Raw genomic sequence first — 16,391 nt, forward strand, 5'->3', positions numbered from 1 at the left:
ACTGATACTGTGAGCACACACATGGACTCAAATACTTGCACTTTATGCATTACTGTGATATTCTGATGCTGCTGCAACTTATTTTCTGCTACTTACCTATTTAATATTGTTTTTCTATTACCATCTTGGTTTTATTTACCGTTTTGTTTGATTGCCTGAGAGGAAGCCAAACAGAGTTTCATTGTACCTATGTATAATGACAATAAAGATCATTCAATTCAATTCAATTCACAGATGTTGCTCAAACCATTGAATTCCTTTGGTAAACTGCTTCTGGCACCAAAGTCAAATTTATTATGTATAGACTCAGTGGCCACTTTATGAGATACACCTATTCATCACACAAGATCACACACAAGACAAAGGAGCAGAAGTAGGCCATTCGGCCCATCGAGTCTGCTCCGCCACTCCACTTTGAGCTAAACTATTCTCCCATCTAGTTCCAATATCTGGCTTTTTCCCCATATCCCTTGATACCCTGACTAATTAGATACCTATCAATCTCCTCCTTAAACACCCTCAATGATCGGGCCTCCACAGCTGTATGTGGCAACGAATTCCATAAATCCATGACCTTCTGCAAAAGTTTCTCCTCATCTCTGTTTTAAATGGCTACCCTCTAATTCTAAGACAGTGGCCTCTTGTCCTGGACTCACCCACCAAGGGAAACAGCCTTTCCACATCAATGCAAATATCTAATCAGCCAATCATGTGGCAGCAACTCAATGCATAAAAGCATGCAGACTTGATCAAGAGTTCAATTGTAGTTCAGACTAAACATCAGATTGAGGAAGGAATGTCATGTAAGTGACTTTGACAGTGGAATGGTTGTTGGTGCCAGATGGGGTGGCTTGAATATCTCAGAAATTGTTGGGATCTCCTGGGATTTTCATGCACAACAGAGGCTAGAGTTTGCAGACAATGGTGTGAAAAACAAAAAAAAAAATCCAGTGAGTAGCAGTTCTGTTGGCAGAAACGCCTTGTTAATGAGAGAGGTCGGAGGAGAATGGCCAGACTAGTTCAAGCTGACAGGAAGGCGACAGAAACTCAGATAACCACGTGTTACAACAGTGGTGTGCAGAGGAGCATCTCTGAACGCACAACATGCTGAACCTGGAAGTGCATGGGCTACAGCAGCAGAAGACCACCAACATGTCACCTTGAGATTCACATTTTTGCTGCGGCTTACAGAAAAATAAAGAGATACAATGGATTTATGAAGATCAGTACTTAAGATAAGACTAACAAAACAACCAATCTACAAAAGAAGATAAATTATGCAAATTACAAAAATAATACTGAGAACACAAGTTGTAAAGTTGTTGAGTCTGCAGGTTGTGTGATCAGTTCAGAACTGAGGTGAAAGAAGTTATTGAGGTTCAGGAGCCTGATGGCTTTGGGGAAATAACTGTTCCTGAACCTGACAGTGTGGGACTTAGGGCTCCCATAGCTCCTTTTGACGGTGGTAGTGAGTAGAGAACATGGTCAGATTCCAGCATTTCCAGACTTTTGTATCAACCTTTACCATAATTGTGGATTTCACTGGGGTATCATCAAGGACCCAACTATCTCATCAATGCTTTTTCTTCAGAGGAACATGGACACATTTGCTGATTAATCCACAGTATTCCTCAAATAAGAAATCCACACCCTCATTATAGCTACTGGAAAATTTCTATAATGATTTACAGCCACAGTATTTTGAATAAAGAAGATTTCTTTTTTTTTCTAATTATAAGTAATATCTTTAATGGTTCCCAAAATATACATGGTCGAGCAGCAAGAGGCAGTCAAACTGGGAGCACGTAATTGCCAGTTGAAACACAAGTATTTCTGAATATATCTTGCATTTTGAAAAGAGTGTATGTGAAATACATGTTAGGAATGAACTTATAACCATTAGGTTGTGTACAAAGTTTTAAAGAGGATTTCAATGCTGTGAAACTTTAAATATTATTTGTATTTTCAGTTTCTATCTAGGTGACAGAAATTTTCAATCATCACATATCCCCTTATACTGCAATAGTGAGTTACTTCTTTAGCTACACATGCATATGCAACACACTCCTGAGGCTTAAGTCCACCCACAAAATGTACTGTAAATTCTAACTTAAGTTTGTAAGTCTTAGGATCTTTCCACCTTGAGGCTGACTGATATAAAGCTGACTGCAACATTCATTCAACATGTGGATTGCCTCATCTTAATAGATATTTTTTCACAGATATAGAAATACAAATGATAAGAGCACTACTACTAAAATCGATACTGTAATAAGGAATTTCTCATCAACTGCAAGCTAGGCTTTAAAATTAATCATTCAGATCTGAATGACTTCAAACACAGTGGAATTTTTCTAAGTTGGGTATGCCTTGAAGACAGTTCGCAGTTGAGCAGTAGTATTAGAACAAAGACTGCAGATGCTGGCATCTAGAACAAAAATAAAATGCTGGAGCATGTCAAGCTGCATCTGTGGAGGCCAGAATCAACATTTTGGGTCATGACGCTGCATTGGGACTGAGAGGGAACAGTTGCGACTGGGCACCGAAGTACACTTCCACCCTTCCCTCCTTTATGTGCCTGTGATTTATGTTTTTCTTGCTGCTCCATCCCTGTGAGGCTGCTGCAAGGTTTTCATTGTACCCGGGTATGTTATAATATGTGTACGTAATAACGGACTTCATTTCCCAGCATGCAATGCGGGTGGATCACCCACAACTGGTAGTGACATTGGTGAATGGGACTGACACAGATGCACACTTGTGGCGGGCTAGAGGGCCTCGAGTAAAATGTGCTCAGGCTGAAGCCGTGACTGTAGTATTCTGTAAATAAAATAGTTCTAATATTTTCACCCTCGCGAGTCTGTCTTTGTTAAAGAACAAACATAACACTGGGTGTACATGTACTTGCGCAGATGACAATAAACTTTTAACTTTCTGACTTCGAAAAAAATCACTCCTTGCTCACGAGATCCACCTTCTGCTTGTCCCTCCACCCTCTAAGATCTACAGGACCCAAACCCAGCGCGTACTCCAGAAAAGCTGCAGCAAGAAGACTACAAATGCCACAAATCTGAAACAAAAAAAAGAGCAAATGCTGGAAGCAATGAGCAATGAAATCCAGGTCCGAAGCGAATTGCTGGGCGGCGTGTTCTAGGCCTGGAAGAATTTGCCACGGCAAGGCCCAGGTCCTAAAGTGAGGACAATACACTGTTTGGACAATCTAAACACTCACCCAGGTAGTTTGTACAAGAGTCAGATAAGGCTGGATTGCTCTAAGTGCCAAACTGATTTGGCGAGGTTAAGAACGGCTTCTCTGGCAGTGAAATCTAGGCCTGGAGCGATTCGTTGTGGCTGAGCCCAGATCCTAGTATGAGGTTTGGATAATTTAAATGCTGGCCCGGATAATTTGGGGTCTCCTCTCTCCACAACACTAAGGCTATGAGACTGCCCCTGGCTGCTCTGCCTTGTGTCTATGAACCTTTCAGCAACTTGCCCTGCTAATATGATAAACTGAACACTGAAGCTTTGTGCCTACCATGAGCTGCCGTGGGGATTTGAAATAAAGGACTCAATTTGGTTCAGAATGCTGCTATTGTTGCTGTTGGAATGATTCCAGGAATGAAAGGGTTACTGTATGAGGAATGAGGAACGTCTGGCAGCTCTTGGGCTGGAGTTCAGGAGAATGGGGGGGGGGGGGGTGGGATCTCATAGAAACATTCCAAATGTTAAAAGGCCTGAATAGATTATTTCCCATGGTAGGGGATTCTAGGACAAGAGGGCACGACTTCAGGATTGAAGGACGTCCATTTAGAATTGAGATGCAGTGAAATTACTTTAGTGAGAGGGTGGTAAGTCTGTGGACTTTGTTGCCACGAGCGGCTGTGGAGGCCAAGTCATTGGGTGTATTTAAGGAAGAGATAGATATGTTCTTGATTAGCCAGGGCATCAAAGAGTATGGGGTGAAACCAGGGGAGTGGGGATGACTGGATGAAGTGGATCAGCCCATGATTCAATGGTGGAGCATACTTCATGGGCCAAATGGCCTACTTCTGCTCCTAAATCTTATGGTCTTATGTTGCTCATTCTGCTGTTTGCATGATTTGTTTTGATTTTTTTTTCTCTCTCTCTGGGCACTAGGGGTTGGTCTTATTTTTAAAAAATGTTTTTTTTTTAATCGGGTTCCTTGCTTTGCAACTGCTTCTTAAGCAAACAAATCTCAAGTTTGTATAATTTATACACTTGTTGATAATAAATGCACTTTGAATCTTTGAAGTAAGACAGCATCTATGGAGAGAGAAAGAGAGTCTTTTCTTCACTGGACATCAGAAGAGTCTGCTTTCTGTGATTTTGAATTTAACCATATGATTCAAGTCTTGCAGTTTATGGTTGTTGACTTCTCCAACATCTCAATATGTTAAATGCTATATTAGTCAGCTCCCCTCGAACTGTTTTCAGCATTGCCTCTCCTCTGTCCAGGACTCAGTGTAAACCATATCAGTCCATACCACTAACCCCAACCCCTTTCCCACACTGCAGATCTCATCACTGACATAGAACTAGCTGCCATCTTTTCCTAATTCAACTTTGATGGACACTACAGATTTGATCTTTATCTTAAATCCTTGTCAGAAGGGATTAGTAGCTTTTATTTATAATATGATTATGAAGATACAACCAGAAATATCAGTTAGAATTAAACAATGGGAAAAAGAACTTCAATATAACATATCAACAGATAAATGGGAAAAAATTTTGCAAATGGTTAATTCTTCTTCTATATGTGCTAAACATGCTTTAATACAATTTAAAATTGTACATAGAGCTCATATGTCTAAAGATAAACTTGCTCGATTCTATTCTCATATTAACCCTCTATGTGACAGATGTCATTTAGCAGTGGCCTCATTGACCCATATGTTTTGGTCATGTCCCACTTTACATAATTATTGGAAGGATATATTTACTACTATTTCCTCAATTTGGAATATAGATTTACAACCTCATTTTATTACTGCAATTTTTGGCATACCAAATGAAGATGGCAATCAGTTTTCCCCCTCAATCAGACGAATGATTGCTTTTGTAACATTAATGGCCAGAAGGTCTATACTACAAAATTGGAAAGAAGTAAATCCTCCTACTACATTTCAGTGGCTTTCTCAAACTATTTCTTATCTGAGTTTGGAAAAAATTAGAAGCACTATTTTTGACTCATCAATTAAATTTGAAGAAACTTGGAGACCGTTTATTCGACATTTTCATATGAATTAATTTGGCCTTTTCCGGACCTTTCTGCTTATTCATGTTCAGGTATGGAGTTCCGGAGTTCTTTGACACTATCTTATACTTGTAAACTGTTATTATTGCCTATGTTAGTTTAGTTTAGTGTTTTATTTTTTTTTAATATATATTTTTTCTCACATATTTTTTAATATTTTTTTTTCTTTTTTAATGGTTATTTGTTTTTTTTTCATATAATCATGTGGACTTGATTAAGGTACTTTCTTTTGTTGATGTTTAGTAGGATATTATTATCTTATTATCAATGTGATTTCAAGTCTATTGTATTTATAATTTACTTATTATTATGTTATTTTTTTTTGTGTATATGTGAAAATCAATAAAAAGATTGAAAAAGAAAGAAAGAGAACTAGCTGCCACATCTAGAACTTGTACTCCTCCACCTCTCTCGGGCCCTCGGTAACCTTCATGCTGTCTCACTGTTGAGCTTGCATATCACTCACCTTCACCTTGGCGTCAGCGAAACTGAAGTAATTCAGCTTAGTGCCTGCCCCGCAACTCGGAGTCCTCTCTCCCCGTGATCAGATTTCAAAACCACCAACAGCAATCAGCTGTCTCACCCCAATACTGAGTACCTAGAGTATCATTTCAAGCATTTCTGCCTTATCTATTTCCATCTCCAGTAGTCATAGAGCAGTACAGAAAGAAACAGGCCCCTCCATAGGAGCAGAATTACGCCATTCAGCCTATCAAGTCTGCTCTGCCATTCCATCATGGCCGATACCGGATCTCATTCAACCCCATACACCTGCCCTCTCACCGTATCCCTTGATGGCTTGATCAGTCTGGAATCTATCAACACCCACTTTAAATATACCCATGGACTTAGCCTTAACCACAGTCTGTGGCACAGCATTCCATAGATTCCCCACTCTTTGGCTAAAAAAAGTCCTCACTTCTGTTCTAAGACGTTGCCCTTCAAGTTTGAGGCTGTGCCTTTTAGTTTTGTTTCCTCATCAGAGGAAACGTCCTCTCCACATCCACCTTATTTAGTCCTTTCAACATTCAGTAGGTTCCAATGAGATCCCCATGCATCCTTCTAAATTCCAGTGGGTACAGGCCAAACGCTCCTCACACACTAACCCCTTCATTCCCGGAATCTCCTTGTGAACCTCCTCTGGGCTCTCTCCAATGACAACACATCCTTTCTCAAGATATGGAGCCCAAAACCGTTGACAATACTCCATGTGTGGCCTGACTAATGTCTTAATAAAGCTTCAGCATTGTATCTTTGTTTTTATATTTTATTCCCCTTCAAGTAAATAGCAACATTGCATTTGCCTTCTTTACCACAGACTCAACCTGTAAATTAACCTTCTGGGGATTTTGCATGAGGACTCCTAAGTCCCTTTGCACCTCTGATGTTTGAATTTTCTCCCCATTTAGCTATTACTCTGCACTATTGTTCCTTTTATCAAAATGCATTTTCATACATTTCCCAAGACTGTATTCCATCTGCCACTTTTTTGCCCAGTCTTCTAATTTGTCTAAGTCCTGCTGCAATCGCATTGCTTCCTTAGCACTACCTACCCCTTCACCTATCTTCATATCAACTGCAAACTTTGCCACAAAAACCATCAACTTTATCTAAATCATTGACAAACAATGTGAAAAGTAGTGGTCCCAATACTGACCCCTGAAGAACACCACTAAACACTGGCAGCCAACCAGAAAAGGCCCCTTTTATTCCCAATCGCTGCCTCCTGCCTGTCAGCGATTCCTCTGTCCATGCTAGTATATTTCCTGCAACACCTTGGGATTTTATCTTGTTAAGCAGCCACATGTCTGGCACCTTATCAAATGCCTTCTGAAAATCCAAGTAAATGATAACCACTGCCTCTCCACTGTCCACCCTTCGGCACCTCTAGTCCATTCTGAACTATAATTCTACTGAATTCCATCAACCAGCTCTTGCACCATAGCCTTCCATGCCCCTCCCATCCACGAACCTACCAAAATTTCTCGTATATGTTGAAATCAAACCCACATTCACCACTTCCAGTGACAGCTTGTTCCACAACACACTCTGAATGAAAATGTTTTCCCTCATGTTCCCCTTAAATATTTCACCTTTCACCCTTGACCCATGACCTTTAGCTCTTGCCTCACCCTACCTCAGTGGAAAAAGCCTGTCAAGACTTCCCCAACTTCCACCATTTTGGATTGCTGGAGACTTTCCAGGGGCGAAAATGGCTAATATGAGAGGGCATCATTTTAAGGTGATTGGAAGAAAGTAAAGTGGGAGATGTCAGAGGTAAGCATTTTAACATTGAGTGGTAAGTGCCTGGGATGTCCTGCCAGGGCTGGTTGTAGAGGCAGATAAATTAGGACAATTTAAAAAACTTTCAGATAGGCACATAGATGAAAGCAAAAAGGAGAGCTATGCAAGAAAGAAAGTTTGATCAATCTTGGAATAAGTTAAAAGGTCGGCACATCATAATGATCCGAAAGGCCTGTACTGTGTGTTCTGCGGACAATATTACCAGCTCTCTTTCTAAACTCTAGCTTTCCAAAATGAAATTCCATTATAAGTATGCTTCAATATACAAGTATCTATAAATTGCTTACCACAGTTCTATAAAAACAGTTTAAGAGTGTTTCTGTATGTGAATTACATTCCACCAGTGCAGTTTAAGAGTGTTTCTATATGTGAATTATATTCCACCAGTGCAGACAAGCTAGCACTTGCCAGCTTGTACTCCATCCCCTCCACCTTCTTATTCTGGCTTCTTTCTCCTTCCTTTCCAGTCCCGATGAAGGGTCTTGGCCTAAAATGTCGACTGTTTATTTTCCTCCACAGATGCTGCCCGACTCACTGAGTTCCTCCAGCATATTGTGTGTGTTGCTCTGGAATTTCAGCATCTGCAGAATCTCTAGTGTCATTATAAATAATTTTCCCATCCGCTTATGACAGATATAGGAAGCTTGTGTATTTTGCTCTATTAATCTTTACACATTTTAATAAAATGCAGATTATATTCATTATATATACAATCTGTGTGCAGTCTATAATAAAGTTTTTAGACTTATTTTCCTGCAATCTGCATTTTTCTTTATCTCATAACCAACAGATAATGAATTAATCTTTCCTTATTCATAGCGAAACAAAATACTTGCATTAGAGCACTTTTGATATTAATAACAATTCATGGCACTGTTTGAAAGTTTTCTCAACTCTTTATTATAAAGATCAGCTTTATTTGTCACATGTACATTGAATCATCAAATTATACAGTGAAATGTGTCAATTGTGTCAATGACCATCGCATTCCAAATTACGGAGGAAGCTGTCAAATGTCACCATGCATTTGGCACACACTGCATGTCCACGACTTACTAGCCTTAGCCTGAATGTCTTTGGATTGTGGGAGGAAACCAGAGCATTGAGAGGAAACTCACGTGGTCAAGGGGAGAACATACAAACTCCTTACACACAGAGGTGGGAATTGCTGATACTGTAATAGTGTCCTGCTGACCACTATACTAATGGGCCACCCCTTAGGTTGGTATCAATCAGAATATGACACTGCAGAAAACAAATGTACAGCCTTTCATCTTGATTTGTTCAAGCCTGCTGATTTGCTACTTAAGGATTTTGAACAAAAACAATTTAATTATACAGCATGAAGAGATATTGCATTACTGAAGTGGTTAGGAAGACCACAAGTCAAATTTCATCAGCAGCAGAACCCTGTGGCACTATCATGGACTTGTCTCTGATTGTTCTGTTTGCTGCATTAATGTCTTGCTTAGCAGTTTACTGTCTTATATAATTTATGTTTTTGTTTGAATCTACACGCAGTGGCCACTTTATTAGTTATCTCCTGTACCTAATAAAGTGGCCACCGAGTGCATTATCATGGTCTTCTGCTGCTGTAGCCCATCCACTACAAGGCTTGATGTGCTGTGCATTCGGAAATGCTCTTCTGCACACAACTATAGCAACACATGGTTATTTAAGTTACTGTTGCCTTCAGCTCTGGTCATTCTCCAAAGACCTTGCTCATCTACAAGGTGTTTTTGGCCACAGCATTGCTGCTCACTGGATTTTTTTTTTGCACCATTCTCTGTAAACTCTAGAGACTGTGTTGCTGCCAGATATTTGCATTAGCAAGCTGCTGGACAGCTTTACCTAATAAAGTGACCACCAAGTATATTTTCTCTAGGCAAATCACTGAGTTAGCGGTCCTGATCATATCCCAATATGTCCCGGATTCTGATCAACAACTGAGCCTCTTGATCATGTCTGCTTACCTTTATGCATTGAGTTGCTGCCACACGATTGGATGTTGAGAAATTTACATTATCCAACAGGTGTACGTAATAAAGTGGCCACTGAATGTACATGCCCATGGTGCTGCTGCTTGCAAGTTTTACATTGTGCCTCTGCCTTGCGACTGGTACATAGCGTAGAGAGCTGCATAGTAACGCACCAGCTAGCACAACACCCGAGGTCGGGGTTCAATTCCTACCGCTGCCTGTAAGGAGTTCGTGAACAAGCGGGTTTACTCTGGGTGCGTCAGTTTCCTCTTACATTCCAAAGACATACAAGTTGGGGTTAGTAAACTGTGGTAATGGTATGTTGGTGCTGGAAACCTGCTGACTCTTGTGGGCAGCCCACAGCGCATATTTGGTCTGTGTTGGTTGTTGACACAAAATGCCACATTTCACTGTATGTTTTCATGTACATGTGACAAATAAAAAGTTTATCACAAAAGGCTCATCTTAATAGTGCATGTGACCATAAACTTAAATCTATCAGAACCACACATTGAACTTGAGCAAAATGATGCTTCTGCTCCACTGGTGTACGGAGCATTAAGACACTGAGGTGGAAATGAAAAGAGGCACGGGTTTGCATGATACCATGTTAAAATATCAAAGGCATTGGACAGACTCCAGTACTTTGCTCAAGACCCATTCTGTAGCCAAAACCACTAGGCTCTCCAAATTGAAGTGTCCGTCATCAGGACTCCCACCATCCTGCCCACACTCTCTTCTTGCTTGCTGTTGCCATTGGGAAGGAATTACAGGAGCCTTAGGTCCCGCACCAACAGGGTCAGGAACAGTTATTACCCTTCATTTATCAGGCTTGTGAACCTGTATGGATAAACATAACCCACCTCAACTCTGAACTGATTCCACAACCTACAGACACACTTTCAAGGACTCAGCAACTCATGCTCTTGATATTATTTATTTTGTATTTGCACAGTTTGTATTCTTTTGCACATCAGTTGTTCAACCATCTTTGTTTTCGTGTGGTTCTCTTTCATTGATTCTATTGTATTTCTTTGTTCTGCTGTGAATGCCCACAAGAAAATTGAATCTCAGGATAGTGTATGGTGACATATATGGGCATACTTTGATAATAAATTTACTTTACATTCTGAAATTGAATTAAGGGGCAGAAGGAAGCTAAACACACACTGTTTAATCAGACCCATTAAACTTACAGTGGGTCACTGCACGGCACAAAGTAACAGAAATGGTCCTCTCTTCTGTTCATAATAGCGAAAGCGGTTGTTTATTTCCAAGCCATTTCATCATTCCATTTTCTACTCCTGACTTGACCAGTTATCTAAGTTGTTCCTTTTAATCTCCCTTTTCATCTTATTTGTAGCTACCGGTGCATGATTAATTTTCCAAAAACAATAATCCTTTCCTAGAAACCATAGGAATTAATTTCCCCTTCTTAGTTATTGTATGGTAGAGGCCAGCTGTGTCCTAACAGAAGTTTGGATTAGATGAATATCTTGCAACTGAATCCGAGATAACCCGGGCCAAATGGCTTTCTTGAATGTAACCTTTGCCAAGTGATTAATTTATGTCTGAGAATTTTGAAAGTTTGTCTTTCTTGATGAATTTTATTCCGGCCTCTTCTACTGCTTGCCTGAACACAGAGAAAGAGAGAAAAAAAACCACAGGAAATAAAACTGTGCTGTCTGCAGAACAGTAAGTGCTGCGTAGGCTGGGTTTCACACCCTTATTGCTATTCAGTGTCAGGGGTAAGTAACCGTAAGTCTGACTGCCGCATACATTATAAATAGAACTCAAAGTAGATGGACAGCAATTAAGCCTTTATTTCAGCTGATAATTGAGCAAAGAACATTTTAACAAATTAACTGTTTAAGAAACAGGAATGTCCATTGATTATGATGGAGAATTTTTTATCTTTTCCAGAATCAAGATTTTTTAATCTTTGTCCCTGTCACATTCGCTTTCTTTCCTCTGTATTACCCAACACTTTGATTCTGTTCCCTCTGGCTCCTAAACCTCCTGCTAATGGCAAAGGAACAGTAGTGCAGTGGTTATTGAATGCTATTACAGTGTCAGGGACACCCCGGTTCAATTCAGAATCAGAATCAGAATCACTGGCATGTGTCATGAAATTTGTTAACTTAGCCGCAGCAGTTCAATGCAATGCATAACAATGAAGAAAAGAGAAAAAACAAATAAAAATAAATAAGTAAATCAATTACAGTATACACATATTGAATAGATTAAAAATCATGCAAAAATTAATATATATTAAAAAAGAGAGGTAGTGTTTACAGGTTCAATATCCATTCAGGAATCGGATGGCAGAGGGGAAGAAGCTGTTCTTCAATCGCTGAGTGTGTGCCTTCAGGCTCCTGTACCTCCTTCCCAATGGCAACAGTGAGAAAAGGGCATGTCCTGGGAGCTGGTTCGGCTGTTACCCCTCTTTACATCACCATGGAAAAGACAGCACAGAAACAGGCCCTTTGGCCCATCTAAAAGTAACCCCTGATCAAAACACATTGTGGCATTGTATACCTCTGTGACTCTTAACTGTCACCTTAGGTCGGGCAACTAGGGCCTAAAGAATGCAAACATGTAATAAGTAACTTGAGCATTAAATAATGCTACTGTAACATCTAGCAGCAATGTAAGATTAAGTTTAATTTTACGGTGAAATCAAATGACAAGGATGTAGATTACTGATTTAATAAGTAATTATTCAATGTGTTAATTTTTGTCTTGAATTACATTGCATTTATTGTGTGTTCAAGTTCCACACAAGACATCTGAGGTCAAAAATCTAGGCTGACACTTGAGGGTGAGATTGAGTATTGCATTAGGGAGAGACCATTCTTTTTATAATTATTTAAAAGAAAACAAGTCTGGTCTCTTGGACAAGTCTCACCCATCAAATGGTGGAAGGACTTGACAGAGTGGATGCGGAGAGGACATGGTGGGAGTGTGTAAGACCAGAGGACGCAGTTTCAGAATAGAGAGGTGTCCTTTTAGAATGGAGACAAAGAGGAATTTCTTTAGCCAGACAGTGGTGAATCTGTGGAATTTGTTGCCACAGGCAGCTGTGCAGGCCAAGTCTTTATGTATATTTAAGGCAGAGGTTGATAGGGCATGAAGGGACACGAGGGGGGGAGGGGCAGCAGGTAGGAGATTGGGGCTGAGAGGGAAAATGGATCAGCCATGATGAAATGGCAGAGCAGATTCAATAGGCCAAATGGCCTAATTCTACTCCTATATCTTATGGTTTAACAGATTCCACAGCACTATAAAAAAAAATAGAACATTAGAATCAATCGCTGGAGTTCTGGCGATAATTAATCTCTCAACCAACATCAGAGAATACAGGTTCACTAAAACTTCCGTTATGTCGCTCCAAGACATTTTACAAAAGCTGGAAATCTTGAGCAACACGCACAAAATGCTGGAGCAAGATAGCACCTATGGAGAGGAGTAAACAGTCCTAATGAAAGGTCTTGGGTCCAACCATTGACCGATTACTCCCCTCCATATTTGCTGCCTGACTTGCTGATGTCCTCCAATGTTTTGAATATATGTCACATGTTACTTTTATGTTGGATGCAAATGAACTTTACCAAACACCTGACTACTTTGAGTGCACATGGCATTTTCAGTACACCATAGTCTAGTCCTCCTACAGAAGAAATATACACAATGGAGGAACTCAGCGGGTCAGGTAATATCTAGAGAGAGAAATGGAGAATAGTTTTTTTTTGGGTGGAGACTTTTTACCAGTCCAAATGTCCATTTGGACGTTTTCACTGTCCTTTCCTCTTTTCGGATTCAGTCGACCTGCTAAGTTCCTCCGGCAGGTTAACTTTTACTGCAGATTTCAGCATCTGCAGTCTCTTGTGCATTCACATATACATGATGCTTTGGATATTATAGGTGTAAGTCTCACTGAGGAATAACATTGGTTATCCCAAATATTATCTGATTATAACAGTAACTACATATCATAATTACTTCACTTGCCATCAAGCCCATTGGAATGTATAGCCAGTAACTGTTTGCATCACTCCCTGCTATGGAGGGGCCAATGCACAGGACTGGAAAAAGCTGCAGAGGGTTGTAAACTTAGGCAGTTTCATCATGGACACAACCTTCCCCATCATCGAAGAAATCTTCAAAAAGCAGCATCCATTCATTAAGGACTCCCACCACCCAGAGCATACCCTGTTCTTCCTTCTACCATCTGGGAGGTGTTGGAAACCACGGTTTTTTTTTAATAATACCTTTTAGGAGATTTGTACTTTTTAACAAACTCATGTATTTTCACTTACTGGCAGAAAGCGATATAGCAGCTAAACTAACGATTTATCACCTTTCTCATTTTTCATTGGCTAATCATTAGCACATTAGCCACATGATATAATAATGCAGCCTATTAATTAATATATTCCTATCTAAGGAATTTCTCTTACTTAATCTATAAAAGTGATAAGATTTTTCTGAAGTGCTATATTTTATTCTTTCTTAGCATTAATTTTCCTCTTAGCACCGTTTTTATTTAGTTTGCTTAGCATTTGTATGTTTGTACTCTAAAATAAACTGAAATCTCGGAATTAAGACTGCTCGCCATTTTTGACTCCCAGAAGATCCCTAAGGATCAAAAATTAAATAATTTGCTGCCTGAATGTGGAACTATTACTTTGAAGAAAAAAATGGACAAAGGAAGTTTTAAAGTGTGCAGCTGGGAGGTAAGACGTTCCTCTGTTCCTTAAACGTCTGAAAATAAATATCTTCAGTACACCATTTAAAGGGAGTCTAAGAGTGAGCAGAATCTGTATTTTAGTTTACATCTTGGTACAAGTTGCATGGGGCCAGTTTGAGTTATCAGAAACCCAGAGCCTCAAATTGTATTCACAAAGGAGTTGTGTGAGATGTCAGACAAGAGGTCAACAAAAGTTTTAAGATATCAGAGGAATGTTTGTTTGGTTGTAACCTGATATTATAGTCTTAACAGGGTTGTGAATTTTGTGAGATTTCTGATGTCCAAAAGTGAAGAGTACTCCTTAAGATCGAACTACAGGTTGACCTTCTATAATCCGGCACCACTGGCACCTGAGGAGTTCCCGATTAGTGAAAATGCGGAATTACAGAAGGATCACATTAAGCAGTAGCTAACTGCCTCATCATACCTTTAAAATATCATGTAACTCAGTACAAGTTAGATAATAATGAAACAGAAATATTTTAATTCAGTAATATATTGTACAAGCACAGATAAAATAAAGAGTACAGGTAAATGTACAGGAATTAATATACGTAAAAGTTGAGTACTTCTGCTTCTAAAGTGAGACGTTTAATATACTTTCAGGCAAAGTTACGTGTCTGCAAGTGTGGGGTTGTCAGGATCATCAACATCTTCATCTTGAAAAATGAGTGAAGCATCAGGAACTGGTGCTGAAACTGGCACAACAGTTTCTTCAACAAACTCTGCTGCTGATTCCTTGTCTGCTGAACGTTTTTCACCACACACTGCACGAAACTGTAAACCATGACGCTGCTTGAACGATGAAGCCAGCCTTCACTATAGTCACACTCAGAATCTAGTCCTAGTTTTTCATGGAACACTTCTGCTTGTTCTTTCACCATATCTTCAGATAGTTCAACACCTTCACTTACACGAAGATTAAACCACGTTATCAGCACTTTATCTAGTTCCGAACTTCTTCCGTTTTTCATTGTTTTTCTTACGCACATGTTTCTTTGAGCCACTATCAGCAAAAAAAGAAGCAGTTTTTTCTTTCTGTTTCTTTATATCGTACACTGTGGAAGAACCAATGTTGTAACACTTGCGCAAGCTTTTCACTGATACACCACCGTCCAATTTTTTCAAGAGTTCAACCTTAACTTTAATGGATAATGTGCGGTGTTTTCACTTCACAGAATGAGGTGCATTTCCTTTATTCACTGGGGCCATAACAGAGCAAATGATATTAATAAATGCAGGAAAAACAGGAATTGCCTGTCTGTGCTTACAAGAGCGTGCCAAAACCTGAACAAATCTAGTGCAACCAAAACAATGTGCAGCAGATTGGTACGGTGGCCTGGGAAATTTGTAATCAGTGCCAGATTATCGAAGGAACCGGATTACAGGTAGTCGGATTAGTGAAGGTCGACTGTAATGCAATGGCTAAAGTTGAAAGAGTAAAAAATAGCTGAAATCCCAAGTGCTTACTTAACTGATGCAGATAAATGACACTGCTGGTTAAGAAATATGGAAGAAATGTGTAATTGACAGTAAGACTAATGACGATCGGCTTATAAGCGATGTTGAAGCAATGTGCTGTAACCTCAAAAAGATGAGGTTGAGAACTAAAAAGACAGCTTGGACACTGGCGACTAATTAAGCTTCAAGAGCATGAATGTTGTGATCTACAAGTGTAGACAGATGCTTTGAAGCATGAATGCCCTGACTTAGTAAAAAACATAATATGCTAAAAGAGTTGTATGAAAAAAGGAAATAAATCAGCAGAAACACAGATCTCTGCATTGACAGAACGGGTTAAAAGGCAGCATGCAAATTATGTCCATTCTCAAGAACTCTGTTCAGTTGCAAAGTGAAATGGGCGAATCTGCGCAGTATCGGGCAAACCTTTGGTGGGCAGTTCGGCTAGCCGGATGGATGGTGTTAATGGTTATGTCAATCATGTTGAAAGGCAGCCGATGATGACAGTAATAAGGTAATTGGTCTGGTAGCCATGGCCCCAGTAAAGAGAGTGAAAACACACAAGACCGACGGAGAGTATGAAAGGAAACAGGAGGTTTGGCATCATCCACAAGGTCTG

The 16,391-nt window shown here is 39.7% G+C and overlaps 1 protein-coding gene across 7 annotated transcripts in view; it reads right to left on the reverse strand.

Moving 5' to 3' along the window:
• The window catches only part of hemk1 (HemK methyltransferase family member 1), a 187,086-nt gene that overhangs the window by 127,446 nt on the left and 43,249 nt on the right, over window positions 1-16,391 (reverse strand). The window lies entirely within an intron of this gene.

This window comes from Hypanus sabinus, chromosome 19 (genome assembly GCF_030144855.1).
Source record: "Hypanus sabinus isolate sHypSab1 chromosome 19, sHypSab1.hap1, whole genome shotgun sequence".
NCBI classification, from domain to species: Eukaryota; Metazoa; Chordata; class Chondrichthyes; order Myliobatiformes; family Dasyatidae; genus Hypanus; species Hypanus sabinus.